The sequence below is a fragment of the Puma concolor genome, chromosome A1, assembly GCF_028749965.1.
Source record: "Puma concolor isolate L17-30 chromosome A1, mPumCon1.1.hap2, whole genome shotgun sequence".
NCBI classification, from domain to species: domain Eukaryota; kingdom Metazoa; phylum Chordata; class Mammalia; order Carnivora; family Felidae; genus Puma; species Puma concolor.
Window position 1 is genome coordinate 126833105 of NC_141667.1, and position 14573 is coordinate 126847677.

General features: G+C 39.4%; 1 pseudogene; it reads right to left on the reverse strand.

The window, feature by feature from the left end:
- Nucleotides 1-13279: 13279 nt before the first annotated feature.
- Nucleotides 13280-13844, reverse strand: LOC112861274 (large ribosomal subunit protein uL6 pseudogene; annotated as a pseudogene).
- Between the last annotated feature and the right edge of the window lie 729 nt (nt 13845-14573).

Sequence of the window (14573 nt, forward strand, 5' to 3'; positions counted from 1 at the left end):
GTAACAGCTCCATTCTCCACTAGATGGTGCTGCTCAGCTTACTGGGGTAGATTGTTGTGGCACTTGTAGGTGTATGTGCGCATGCGCAGGAGGGGTGAAAATGGCATCACCCAGCTACCCAGTGTTTAATATCGGAGCACTGTTCTCCCCGATCAGCAATCATGCACCTGTCCTTTGTCTCTGGCTTCTGTCCACTCCCCTCTTTTACACTGTCCATGACCAAGCCCCAGGCAACACCTCCCTCCTGAGTTATCTCAGATGTGGCTGTTTTTCCCGTCCCCTTACTTCTGAGGGACTGCAGCTTTGACCTGATCTTCCCCTCTGTGGGAGGGTCTCACTGAGCAATGGCCAGGTGCTGGCTGCACCCAGGAACATTTGTGGGACCGTGCTGCTGCTGATGCCCAGAGATTGTGGCCGGGTGCCAGCCCACCCCAGAAAAAGTTCACATGATCGTGTAGCAGCAGTGTTTCAGGGATTATGGAAAATCACAACACACATCTGGCACCAGGCTTCACTCTTAATGACCTTGTTCCAGCACCAGTGAATGTGGTTGTTCTCTAGGGTCCTGGGTTCTCTGGGGTTGTTCTCTGGGGCCTTTACCTGTTGGGGGGCACACAGCCTCTACCAAATGTCCTCCCAGCAGGGGAACTACCTCCCCCCATGTGGTCCGAGCACCCTCGGACTTCACTCTGCTCCTGGGGATTCACCCTTTCACCAGAGTACTGCTAGGTATCAAGCTGCAGAGTTTCAGACTATGTGCTCCCCCTGTTTACAGAGTCTAAATGGAATTTAAACCCCCTCCTTTCTCCTTTCTCCCTTTCTATTTCAGTCCTTGTGGCTGTTTCCACTTTTTCACTTTCTCTCCAGCTGCTTTTGGGGGGGGGGGTGCTTTTCCCATACTCTCCCCCATCTCCGTTCTCTCTCCACAAGCAAAACAGCTCCCTGCCCTCTGTGGCTTTTCTCTCCCCCATTTCACCTCTCTGCACCACATACCTGCTGAGTTCTATGGTTCAGGTTGTGTAGATTGCTGTGTTAATCCTCAATCAGTTTCCTAGGTGTGCAGGATGGTTTAGTGTTGATCTGGCTGTATTTCAGGGATGCGAGACACAAAAAAACTTCCATTCTGTTTCACCACCTTGGCTCCTCTCTCTAAAAAGCAAATATTTTAAAATATTATTCTTTCGTCAAGTCTTTTGGGGCTCTAATACTTAGTTTCTTCGTGTTTAAGATGGAAATGTTAATAACACTAGTAATAATAATGAGAGTTGTCATTTATTGAATGCTCACTATGAGCCAGACATTATGCTAGGCACTTCTTAGAATTATCTCATTCAATCTTCATGAACCCAAAGAGAAGGGTTCTAATTAGGTCCCCTTTCAACAGATAAGAAAATGAGAGCACAGAGAAGGTAGTTAACTTACTTATGGACACATAAATAGTAAGTGGTTAAGCCAGAGTGACCATAGTATAATGGAATAGGCACTGGATGTGAATCACAGCCTTGGATTCCAGCCTTGATTATCTCACTAATTCTGTGACCTTGGAAGTCACCTAACCTCTCTGGATTTCAGGGTTTTATTGTTGTCTGCTTGTAAATGAGAACGATGGGAAACATGGACTTTATTTAAGTCCTTTCTATCTCTGACATTCTGGAATACTGAGAAATTATATTGAGAATAAAAAGGCCAACAGAGTGGACTGAATAGAATTATCTCCCATGTGGAACACTCCAGCTGGCCTTGATTTCTAGCTGTGACCCCTCTGTGCTGATGCCCATGATTACTCTGCAGAGAAGTCCTTACCAGCCTCTGAGTAGTTCTCAGCCATCTCACACTCCAGGCCCCTTGAACATTGCCCTCAATTCTGCAGTTTCTCCTCATGTGCCCTGAAGCCCAGACGACATGTAAACACCCAGACCAAGAACAATAATTCTGCTTCTTGGTATTGAGGAGTGTATCAATTTTCTGTAATTCCTTGTAGCAGAGTGAGCATACATTATAGAGTTCAAGTGCTTTGAAAATAAGCTATGAAGAATTGCTGTCTGCTGAAAGAACTGGCAATTTGTCAACTTTCAGTGGCTGAGCAGCTGAGTGTACTCAATGTGGTGTGTACTGTCGGTGCTGACCTGAGAGAGGTATGGGCAAAGGAGGAGGGAGATGGTGGAAAGGAATGCCCCTCAAATTCTCAGGGAGAAAAATAATTTAGCTGTTGGAGATACAATAGGATTTGCACAAGAACTTGAAAGAAGCTATGTAAATTATAGCACATGGGTCTCAGTTTACATCAAGATATATAAAATAAAAACAAAGAAAAACCATGCAAACTTTGGCATGACATAAGTCAATCATACCATCTCTACTACCTGCTATTCTCATCCACCCCCAATAACTTATTTACTTGTGTCTACACTAGCAAATGTTGGCATCACCTGGTACCCTTGAAACATTTCCTACTTTCCCTCAGTAATTTTGTAATTCACATTTCAATTATGGTTGGTCATGGCTTCTTGGTAACTACAATTGTTTGAAAGATAGAATAACAATCTTCTTCTTTCCTTGGCTAATTAATCTTTCAGAGGTGTCTGCTTTTACAATGGTCTTATTCCCCCTCTCTATTTCTGTCCTGCCCTTTTCCCCTCCTTCCCTTCTCTCACATCACTGCCTTTCCCTATATGTTTGGTTTTTATTTATTTTTATTTTAAAGAGAGATAAAGAGATAGAGAGATAGAGTTGGGGAGAGAGGGAAGGAGACAGAGAGAGAGAGAGAGAGAGAGAGAGAGAGAGAATGAGCTGAGGAGAGGGGCAGAAGGAGACAGAGAGGGCATCTTAAGCAGGCTCCATGCTCAGTTCAGAAGCCTGATATGGGACTCAATCTCATGACCTTGGGATCATTACCTGTGCTGAAATCAAGAGTCAGACACTCAAACAACTGTAACATCCAAGCACCCCTTCCTATATTTTAAAAGAATTCTTGAAAGAGGTTCATTGATCACCACTCTCCCAGGTTGGGAAAAACTTTTATCTTAACAAGCAAGATCAGAACCACGGACAGCGTCACCAACTTGTGCATGACTCTCCAAATTCATTCTTTTCCTTCCTTCCTTCCTTCCTTCCTTCCTTCCTTCCTTCCTTCCTTCCTTCCTTCCCTCCCTCTTTCTTTCTTTCTTTCTTTCCTTCTTTCTTTCTTTCTTTCTTTCTTTCTTTCTTTCTTTCTTTCTTTCTTTCTTTCTTTCTTCTAGTTAATTAACATATAGTGCAATATTGGTTTCATGAGTAGAATTCGGTGATTCATCACTTACCTACAACACCCAGTGCTCATCATAACATGTGCCCTCCTTAATACCTATCACCTATCTAGCCCTTCCCCTACACACTTCCTTCCATTAACTTTTAGTTTATTCTCTATTATTGAGTCTTTTATTGTTTGTTTCCCTCTCTCTTTTACCCCCCGCCCTCCTCATATGTTTATCTGTTTTCTTTCTTAAGTTCCACATGTGAGTGAAATAATAGGGTATTTACTTTTCTCTGATTCAGTTATTTCATTTAGCATAATACATTCTAGCTCCATACATGTCATTGCAAGTGGTAAGATTCATTCCTTTTGGTGGCTGAGTAATATTCAGTTGTTTAAATACATACCACATCTTCTTTATCCATTCATCAATCTATGGACATTTGGGCTCTTTCCATAATTTGGCTATTGTTGATAATGCTGTTATAAACATCAGCGTGCCTGTACCCTTTTGAGTCTGTATTTTTGTATCCTTTGGATAAATACCTGGTAGTGCAATTGGTGGATCATAGGGTAGTTCTATTTTTAACATTTTGAGGAATCCCCATACTGTTCTCCAGAGTGGCTGCATCTGTTTGCATTCCCACCAACAGTGCAAAAGGGTTCCCCTTTCTCCACATCCTCATCAACACCTTTTGTTTCTTGTTTTGTTAATTTTAGCCATTCTGATAAGGCAGTATCTCTTCATTGTTTTTATTTGAATTTACCTGATGTTGAGCATCTTTTCTGTCATAAACTCTAGGTCTAAAGTTCTCTTTTGGCCAGCAAAAGAGTGGATGCAGGATTAAAACAAGAGATGGCTAATGTCCTGGAAAAAGACAAGTGCCCTGAATAAGGGTCCTTTCCCCGTATTTATTCAGATCAGAAGGCTTGCGAATGTGATGGGCGTGTACAAAGAGACAAAGAAACTAGGAACATTAACTTGTGGATGTGAGAGGGAAAGGAGATTTTGAAGATATACACTGTTTGGGGTTTGGGTCAATATAAAATAAAATCCAGGTGCCGGGCAGATGGGTAGATGGTTGTTAACAGCAGACAGGAGACACCATGCCTATTTATCTTTGCCAGCCGAGGGTATGAGACAGATAGGGGGAATAACCGCAGGGTTAATAAGCCACCTTTTCTTTTGTTAACCATCTCCACTCTGGGCTACTTGCCTGTAGCGCAGTGGTCCAAAGTCCAATTCACCAATTTACCTAACCTGGCCCTATTCTCCTATGAAAGGAGCTTTCTGCTATAGTACTAAATTTGGGGTGCTTTCACCCTGAATATCTAATCTTGTTATTCCTATGTATTGGGCACCTTTGTGCCATTTTTATTTCAGGTCTTTGCCTCTCTCTATATATTTTTGGGGGCTCAGCACCCCTCCCTATTTTGGGGTGCCTTTGCACCTCCCTATTCCTGGCACCTTTGTGCCTCCCTATTCTCAGAGTGTCTTTGCACCCCCCTATTCTTGGAGTGCCAATCTGGTTTACCCAAACTCAGGTGTGAGCATTTTATTGACTTTGTATTTCTTTGTGCCTTGTTAACCCATTGGTGTAAGCCTGGGGGATTCCTAAGCTTGTCCCCCACTCTTTCCATGTGTCTGTTAGCCCTCTGGATGTCTTTGGAAAAGTTTCAATTCATGTCTTCTGCCCATTTCTTAATGGGGTTGTTTGTTTTTTGGGTGTTGAGTTTAATATGTTCTTTATAGATTTTGATACTAACCCTTTATCAGAATCCCATTTGCAAATATATTCTCCCATTCCATTGAATGCCTTTTAGTTTTATTGATTTTTCCCTTTGCTGTGCAGGAGTTTTTATCTAGATGAAGTCCAAATAGTTCCTTTTTGCTTTTGTTTCCCATGCCTCTGGCAACATGTTTAGTAAGAAGTTGCTCTGGCTGGTGTCAAAGAGGTTGTTGCCTATGTTCTTCTCTAGGATTTTATTGTTTCTTGTCTCACATTTAGGTCTTTCATCATTTTGAATTTATTCTTGTGTATGGTATAAGACAGTGGTCTGGGTTCATTCTTCTGCATATTGCTGTCCAGTGTTCCCAAAACCATTTGTTAAAGAGACTATCTTTTTTCCATTGGAATTCTTTTCTGCTTTGTTGAAGATTAGTTGACCATCTAGTTGTGGGTCTATTTCTGGGTTTTCTGTTCTGTTCCATTGATTGATGTGTCTGTTTTTGTGTCAGGACCATACTGTCTTATTGGCTATAGTTTTATAATATAGCTTGAAATCTGGAACCATGATGCCCTCAGTTTTGTTTCTAGTTTTTAGGATGGCTTTGGCTACTTGGGGTCTTTCCACACATTTTGAGAATTGTTTGTTCTAGCTCTGTGAAAAATGCTGTTGGTATTTTGATGGGGATTTCATTAACTGTGTAGATTGCTTTGGGTAGTATCAACATTTTAACAATGTTTGTTCTTCCAATCCATGAGCTTTGAATGCTTTTTCTTTTCTTTGTGTTCTCTTGTGTTCTATAGTTTACAGAGTACAGATCTTTTACCTCTTTGGTTAGGTTTATTCCTAGGTATATATTTCTTTTTGGTCTTATGGTAAAGGGGATCAATTCCTTGATATCTTTTTCTGCTGCTTTGTTATTGGTGTATAGAAATGCAATACATTTCTGTACATTGATTTTATATCCTGAGACTTTGCTGAATTAAAGTATTAGTTCTAGCAATTTTTTGGTGCAGTCTTTTGTGTTTTCTACATTGAGTATCATGTTGTCTCTAAATAGTGAAGGTTTGACTTCTTCCTTGCTGACCTGGATGTCTTTTATTTCTTTTTGTTGTCTAATTGCTGAGGCTAAGACTTCTAGTACTATGTTCAATAGTTATAGTGAGAGTGGACATCCTTGTCTTGTTTTTTAACATAGGGATTTAGGAGATGTGATTGTATTCAAGATTTGTATAAATTCTGTGAGGTAAGTGGGCAGACATTCCTGTGATACAGTTGAGGAAACTGAGTTATAAAGAGGCTCTGTGACATGTACAACTTTCATTTTCCCTAGTAGTAATAGGACCTTGATTCATATTCAGGTCTTGCGGTTCCAGAGCTAAAGCTCTTTTTCTATTACACAAAGTAATTACACTAGATATTTCCTAGTTTTCTCTCACCTTATTCTTTTATACTTTTTTTTAAACATTTATTTTATTTTTGAGAGACAGAGAGAGACAGAGCATGAGCAGGGGAGGGGCAGAGAGAGAGGGAGACACAGAATCTGAAGCAGGCTCCAGGCTCCGAGCTGTCAGCACAGAGCACGATGCAGGGCTCAAACTCCTGAATCATGAGATCATTACCTGAGATGAAGTCGGATGCTCAACCGACTGAGCCACCCAGGCGGCCCTCACCCTATTCTTTTAGAGTTAAATTCTCTCAGCTTTTATTTATTTTACACAAATCTAGATTGATAGTAATTTTTTTCAGTACATTTTACATATAATTCCTCCATCTTTAGACTTCCATTGTTACTATTGATAAGTCACCTGTGAATCTAATTCATTCCTCTGCCATTTTCCTCTGAGGGTCTTTACAGGTTTTTTCCTCTTTGGTGTTCTGTGGTTTCACAGTACCCCATATCAGGTAATTGTCCTTCTCCCTCCCTTCCTTCCTTCTATTTTCCTTCTATTTTCCTTCCTTCCTTCCTTCCTTCCTTCCTTCCTGTCTTTTTTTTCTGTCTTTCTTTCTGTCTTCTTTTTTCTTTTTACTTGTCATTTTTTGGGATTTTTTGGGCTTCTTGAATCTTTGGATTGGTATCTTTTATATTTTCTAAAAAATCCCCTCCAAATTTCCCCTCTGACCTATTTTCTCTTCTCTCCTACTTTTGGGCCTCTGATTAAACTTATTAGATTCTTTCATTCTATCCCCCTTACCTCTTTGTTTTTATAACTCCTTTATTAAAATATATTTCACATTCCATGCAACTTACCAATTTAAAGTATATAATTTGGTGGTTTCTTAATATATTCACAGAGCTGTGAAATCATCATTAAACACATTTTAGAACTTTTAATCACCACAGAAAGTCCATACCCTTTAGCTGTTATCTCCCACTCCCCCATTACATTAGTTATGAACTGAATGTTTGTGTCTCCCCCAAATTCATATCTTGAAATCTAATCCTCCATGTGATGGTATTTGGAGGTGAGCCTTTGAGAGATAATTAGTTCATAGAGTGAAGCCATCATGAGTGGGGTGAGTACCATTATAACAAAAGCCAGAGAGCTAGCTTGGTCTTTTTCATTTATATGAAGATACAGTGAGAAGTCAGCAATGTACATCCTGGAAAAGGGCCCTCACCAGAACCTGGCAATACTGGCACCCCAATCTCAGACTTCCAGTCTCCAAAGCTGTGAGAAATATATTTCTGTTGTTTATAAGCCATCCAGTCTATGGCACTTTGTTATGGTAGCCTTAACTGATTAAGATACCACCCAACCCAAACAACCCTTATTCTAGTTTGTCTCTATATATTTACCTTTTCTGACCTTTTATATAAATAAGATAATGCTATGTCATATTTTGTGAGAGGTTTTTTTCACTTAGCCTACTGTCTTCAATATTCATCCATATTGTAACATGTATCCATACCTCATTCTTTTTTATGGCTGAATAATATTCCATTGTATAGATTTACAGCATTTTGTTTATATATTCATCAATTGATGGACACATGAGTTTCTGCCTTTTGGATACTATGAATAATATTGCTAAAAACGTTCATATACAAGGTTTTGGGTAGACATGTATTTTCATTTCTCTTGGGTATATACCTAGGAGTGGAATTACTGGGTCAAATGTTAAATCTATGTATAACGTTTTGAGAAACTTCTAGACTATTTCCCAAAGTGGTTGTGGCATTATATATAATCCACCAACAGTGTATGAGAGTTCTAATTTCTTCACATCTTTACCAATACTTCTTATTATCTGACTTTTTGATTATAGCCATTCTACTCGATGTAAAGTAGTTACAATTTGCATTTCCCTGATATTAATGATGTTGAGCATCTCTTTAATGTGCTTACTGACAATTTGTATATCTTTCTTGGTCTATTCAGATTTTTGGACCATTTTAAAATTGGGTTTTCTGTGTTTTTATTATTGAGTGTAAATGTTTTTATATATTTTAGATACAAGTCCTAATCAGGTACGGTTTGCAGATATTTTCTACCATTCTGTGGACTGTCTTTCACTTTCTGGATAGCGTCCTTTGAAACAAAATAATTTCTAAATTTCAGGAAGTGAAATTTATCTATTTTATCTTTTTTTGCTTGTGCTTTTTGTGTCTTAGCTTGTGCTAAGAATCCATTGCCAAATCCAAGGTCATGAAGATTTATTCCTATATTTTTATCTAAGTGTTTTATAATCTTGGTCTTACATTTAGGTCTTTGCTCCATTTTGTGTTCCTTTTTGTATGTGATCTGAGATGAGTCCAACTCCATTATTTTGCATTGGCTCTCCAGTTGTCCCACCAGCATTTGTTGATAAAATATTTTTTTCCCATTAATAATCTTAGATCCTTGTTGAAAATAAGTTGACCATAAATGTATGAAGTTACCTTTGGACTCTCAGTTCTAATCCATAATCTACATGTCTATCTTTATGTCAGTGCTACAAGGGCTTGATTACTATAGCTTTTCAGTAAGTTTTGTTAAACTTATTCCTAAGTATTGTACTTTTTTCGATGTTGCTGTAAATGGAATTGTGTTCTTAATTTCATTTTTGGATGCTTATTGCTAGTGTATAAAAATACAATTGATTTTTTTTGTATATTGATCTTGTATTCTGCAATCTTGCTGAACTTATTTATTAATTCTAGTACTTTTTTAGTGGATTCTTTAGGATTTCCTGTATACAAGATTATGTCATCTGTGAATAGAGATAGTTTTACGTCTTCCTTTCCAATTTAGATGTGTTTTATTTATTTCACTTTCTTTCTTAATTGCCATTGCTAGAACATCTGGTACAATGTTCGATAAAAGTGGTAGAGTGGACATCCTTCTGTTTTTTCTGATCTTAGGGGAAAGTATCTAGTTTTTGTACCATTTAGCATGATGTTAAAGTAGGTTTTTTGTAAATGCCCTTTATCGTGTTGAAGAAATTTTCTTCTGTTCCTAGTCTGTTGAGGTTTTTATCATAAAGCGGTGTAAGATTTTATCAAATGCTTTTTCTGCATCTAGTGAGGTAATTACATTAATTGATTTTAAGATATGAAATATCTTATTTGTCTCTTTTCCATATTTTCCACCTTATTATGGCCCTTATACTTTATTACAGTCTGTGTCTCCCCACTAGAATAGGAGTCTGATGAAAGTTGAGACTGCATCATATAACATATTCTTGACTTTATGAGGGAGATCTTTGTGGATCCTGAAATATGTGAATCCCTTCCCTTCAAAATGCTACTGAAACAAAAGGAGAGGAAAAACTAAGTTGAATTGAGGTGTATATTCCGTATACTCACTGGGGCTTGGAAAGTGTCTTTTTCTTACATACCAGTCTTGAAGCAAATAATTCAATTTTTAGCCTCAGAAAAACAACAAACCATGGGCTTTCAGGATCACTCTTGAATAAAATAACCATTCAATGCTCTATCCCCTAGGGCCATAGACCAGTGGTGTTCATCCCTAGAGTACTGGCATGTAGTAGGAAGCAAAAAAAAAATGTTTGTTTATTTTATTATGACTGTGTACCCTGTACTAGATGTTAGATTAGGTGCTGAGGTTATAGGAGTACATGAAATATAGACCTTACCTCAAGGAATTCAGAGTCAGTAGAGGTAGAAAGATTATTAAAATACAGGGTAAAAGTGCTTTGGTGCTGTAAGCACAAGGGAGCGGAGAGGTCCCTTGTAGCAAGTGAGGTCTGAGTCTTCTCACACTTCTATTGCCATCTCCTAGTCCATGTTACCATTAACTCTCTCCTAGAATAACGTAGAAGTCTCTTCTAACTGACTTCTCTGTTTTCACCTTGCTACACATGCAGTCCATTCTTATTAGAGCATCCAGAGAGATCCTTTAAAAGTTTAAGTGTACTTATGTCTCTGTTCTATTCAGAGACCACACCAACTGCTAGTCTTTCCAGAGTTAAATCCCAAGTGTCTGCCATGGTACTTCTGCCAAAGTTCCCACCTTATCTGGCCCTCTACCATCTCTCTCATCTCTTTTCCTCCTTTCACTCTTGATAACACCACTGTACAAGCTCTAGTCTCCCTGAAGGTCTTTCAACACATCAAACTCATGCTGCACCAACCTGGGGTCTTTGTATTTGTGGCTTCCTCTTCCTGGAGTTCTCTTCCCAGGGATATCTTTCCCACACTCTTTTCAGGCTTCTGCTCAAAGCCATTGGTAGCAAGTATTTCTCTGACTACTCTACATAAACTGGGAGACTGCATTTCCTCCATCCCCTCTCCACTCGAGCCTGCTTTGTTTTTCTCTCTACCACTCATTCATTTATCTGTTTATTGTCTGTCTTCCCCAACTAGAATGTAACTTCCACCAAGTCAGATATTTTTGCCCATTTTGTTCATTGTTGTTATCTCCATTGTCTGGCATGCTTCCTGGAATACAATACAGCATTAAATAATTGCTGACTCAATTAATGAAGGATGAATAGGAGTGACTTAGAAGAAATAATGATCTGGGATATGAGGTAGATAGGGGGTTTATTGAATTGAATGATTTAATTTCCTCATGTGTGAGGTTTTGGTTTTGGACTGTGTGGTTGCTCATATCCATTTTTGTTCAATCATCTCTGAAATAGCATAACAAAATGGAAATGTTGAAGCCCAAAGTGGACCACTGTTCTGTGTGAATGACACTGACAGCTTTTAGCCATCTGAGGGTGAAGGGATGCCTGACGGGTGGTGGCACCAAAGCACATTGCCAGGCAGTGAATATGGTTCCTGAAACCACAGCTGAATCATGGTTACTACCCAGACACCTGGTTCTCACATCCTAAGAACAGCTCCTACACCAAATCTCAAAGCTCAAAGTTAATAAGAGGCATCCCCAGCATAATGTATTATTAATGACTGTTGTTTATTAAGTGCTTCCCTTGTGCCATGCTTAGTGCTGGCAACTTTATGATGTTCTCTCTTATAACCCTCAGAAGTAACTACTGTTGTCATCTCCATTTTATATATAAGAAACCAGGTGCTCAAAAAATTTCATAACTTGCCTAGGGCCATGTGGCTGTTAGGTGACTGAGCCAGTAAATTTTAATTTCAGTCTGCTGGAGTCTAAAACCCGTGTTCTTGGCCACATTGTATTTCCCCCAGATCAGCCACCTGCAACAAATATTTTACCTCGTAGGGCAAGAACACATCTCTCCAGTTTCTCTACTTTCCTGCCTTTGGAAATGAGGTTTGGGATGTTCCAGAAGCAGGTGTGAGTTTACCCACAGCTCTGACACGGCTGTGCAGGTCTGGACACAGCTCTAATTGTATCAGTTGTGATTTAACATACAATATTATCATAACTCAGGGAAGTTATTAGCAGTGTAAAGGATAGAAAAGATTAAGAAGATTGCTTCTAAGAATAAATACATTCTTGCCTAGGAAATGTATTTTCTGTAATAATTTTGGGGCTCCAATTTCCATGCACTTTATTGAAAGGAGCCTGCTATATATTGTAGAGAGAGTTTGGATTAGCTCAAGTTCCCTTGGGAAAGGAACAGGGAGGTGTGTACTGAAATGTTATGGTGAGTTTCCTGTAATTCTCTTGTACAGAACTAGGGGGCTAGACAGAGGGTTTGAGCTTCAAAAAAAGAAAAGTAGGCTGTAGGTGGTTGTAGGTTTTTCAGAGGGTTTGTGGTTCAGATAGTAATTCCTTTTGGGGGCTGATGTTTCTTCTTATGGGCAGTTTGGGTGGGTGCTCAGACCACAGAGACTGTTCTTGGGATTAAGAAACAAGGTATTTTCAGAAGAAGCCCTAGTACAGCACCTGGATTAAATCATGGGGAATGTTGTGACATCCCCAGATTATGTCAAGGGACAGTGTTGTGACACCTCTAGATGATGTCATGGTTGGTGCTGTGAGACCGCTAGATGTGCAGTGCGCTGTGAAGCATTATGGAAAGTTGTGGAAACTGAAGTTAGAGAAATCATTTATGGGGGACTTAGCATTTTAGACTTGGTGTAGATCCCTCTACGTGTGTCATCCCATGGTAACATCTGCCTCATGCACTGGTCCTCAGGGCCTTGGCTGAGGCTGGAGGGGACTCTGAGCATATTAGGAAAGCTATGACATTGTCTAGCCTTCTAGGAGTTGCCTATAAGCCTCTTTAATGCAAGGAAGATGGTCAGAATTGTCATGAGGCAAAAATGAGTTTATGTAGTCTTATTAAGTCAAATGTCAACAAGTTTAATAAAGTGGGGGTTTGTGAAGAGAGGCATGATCTTTTGGTCTCTGTTCGGATTCTCTTCTTTCTTGTGCTGGATCTGTGCTCTGCTAGTCATGCATGTTCCAAGGTGAGTCTGGCCAGCTCAGGCTCATTAACTTTATTGGGTAACATGATGCAGGATATGCGTGTGTGTGCGCATGCATTTAGAAAGCACTAGGTGGGAATCAAGGCTCTTGAAATTCTCTGAGGCTGCCCTACTGCCTCTACATGGCATAGGTACCCCACAAAAAGGAGAACTCTGTCTTAATTGTGAGCTACTCACCTTAACAACCTCCCGTCGCACTTCATACCCCAGATGTTGCTCTCCACTCTCCAGGTCCATCCCTACCTTTTTTGTAACTTGGACTTGAGTTTGGTTCCTCTAGTCAATGTCTTAATTGAGTTCTCCGTATGAATGAGTTTTCTTAGTTCATTGGAATTTGTTAGCTCCTTTTTAAAAGGCTGTTCATTTGCTTGTATTTTATTTATTTTTATTTTTAGTTCCCCATCCCCAAATCAATACACAGCTTTTATTACATCTTTAAAATAGCACAGATAACTCTGAAAAGTCGCCTAGCATCTTGCTTTTTCTGAAACTGGGCAACTTTGATCTTATTCATCAGCCTGCTGAAGTGTTCTTCTTTCAGAAACTTACATACCATCCAAAATTTTTCTGATATCCTTGTTTTTAACCATTATGGCTTGCTAAGTCAAATCAGCTAAGTTTGATACAAGTTCACTGTCATTTTATTCAAGAACTAACTCATCTTTCTGGGCTTGAGATACTGAACACGCAATGCCTGGCCTCATATGAACCCTGAGGATGTATTTTTCACCCAAGAAATTTCAGATTTCATCAAGAGAACATTCTCCTGAATAATGACATTGCTGGGGAAGTGAGCATACACAGACCTCATCTTCTACAGGAAGTCCTTGTAATGCCCTTGATCATGTGTTGTACGTGACTACAGAGAGTGAGAACAATAGCCAGTTCCTTTCTGTTTCCTCACTGTTTGTCCACTTAATGCCTCTTCTTTTTCTTTTCAAGGAGGCTGAGTTTTACTTTGACATGACTGAAGGTTCCTCTGGGGCCCTTCACAATTACAGTGTGTCCCTTCAGAGTGATGTTGGCATGTTCTGGAATGTTGACATTTTGATTGCTGACAATGGCCTTCATTCTTGCAGTACATGCAGCAAAGAGTATTTTTAAAGTTTTCATTGAAGTATAATTGACATAATATTAAATTAGTTTTAGGTATACAACACAGTGATTCAACAATTACACATTCTGCAAAATGCTTGCCATGGTAAGTGTATTACAGTATTATTGACTATATAACTATATTCCCTGTGCTGCACTTTTCTTGAAGAAAGATGATATGACATACCATTAATACTGCATAGTGACGGCTTAATGCTCATGGTGTGTTCTAACAGGGGTTTTATGGAGACAATGTCTCACTCCATGCAATAACTCTACAGGTGGCTGCTGTAGTCACTCAGCTGGCCAGTGGTCCAGGTCCATGTCTGAACACGGACAGAAAGAACTGGCTGGAGGAGCCTTGGGAACAAGAGGGAAGAAAGAGGGATGTGGGAAGGAGTAAAACTCCATTCTATGGGACATCTGTGAGATCACTGGAGAGAATACTATTGTGTAGGAGATGTTGGACTCTATGTATGTATCACAGGTTAATTAGGAGAACAGATTAATCTGATTTGGTATCAAAATAGCTGTGGGAAAAACAACCTTAATAGCAGGTTGCAGATGAAAGAAAATGAAATGGCAAAGAAATGAGGAGCATTTAAAAGAAGACAATCAGGCTGGAAGGAGTGGAGAGAGGAGGCTAGAACAGAGCATTTAAAAACTAAAGACGTTGGCATGGGATAGTATATGCAATTCTGATGA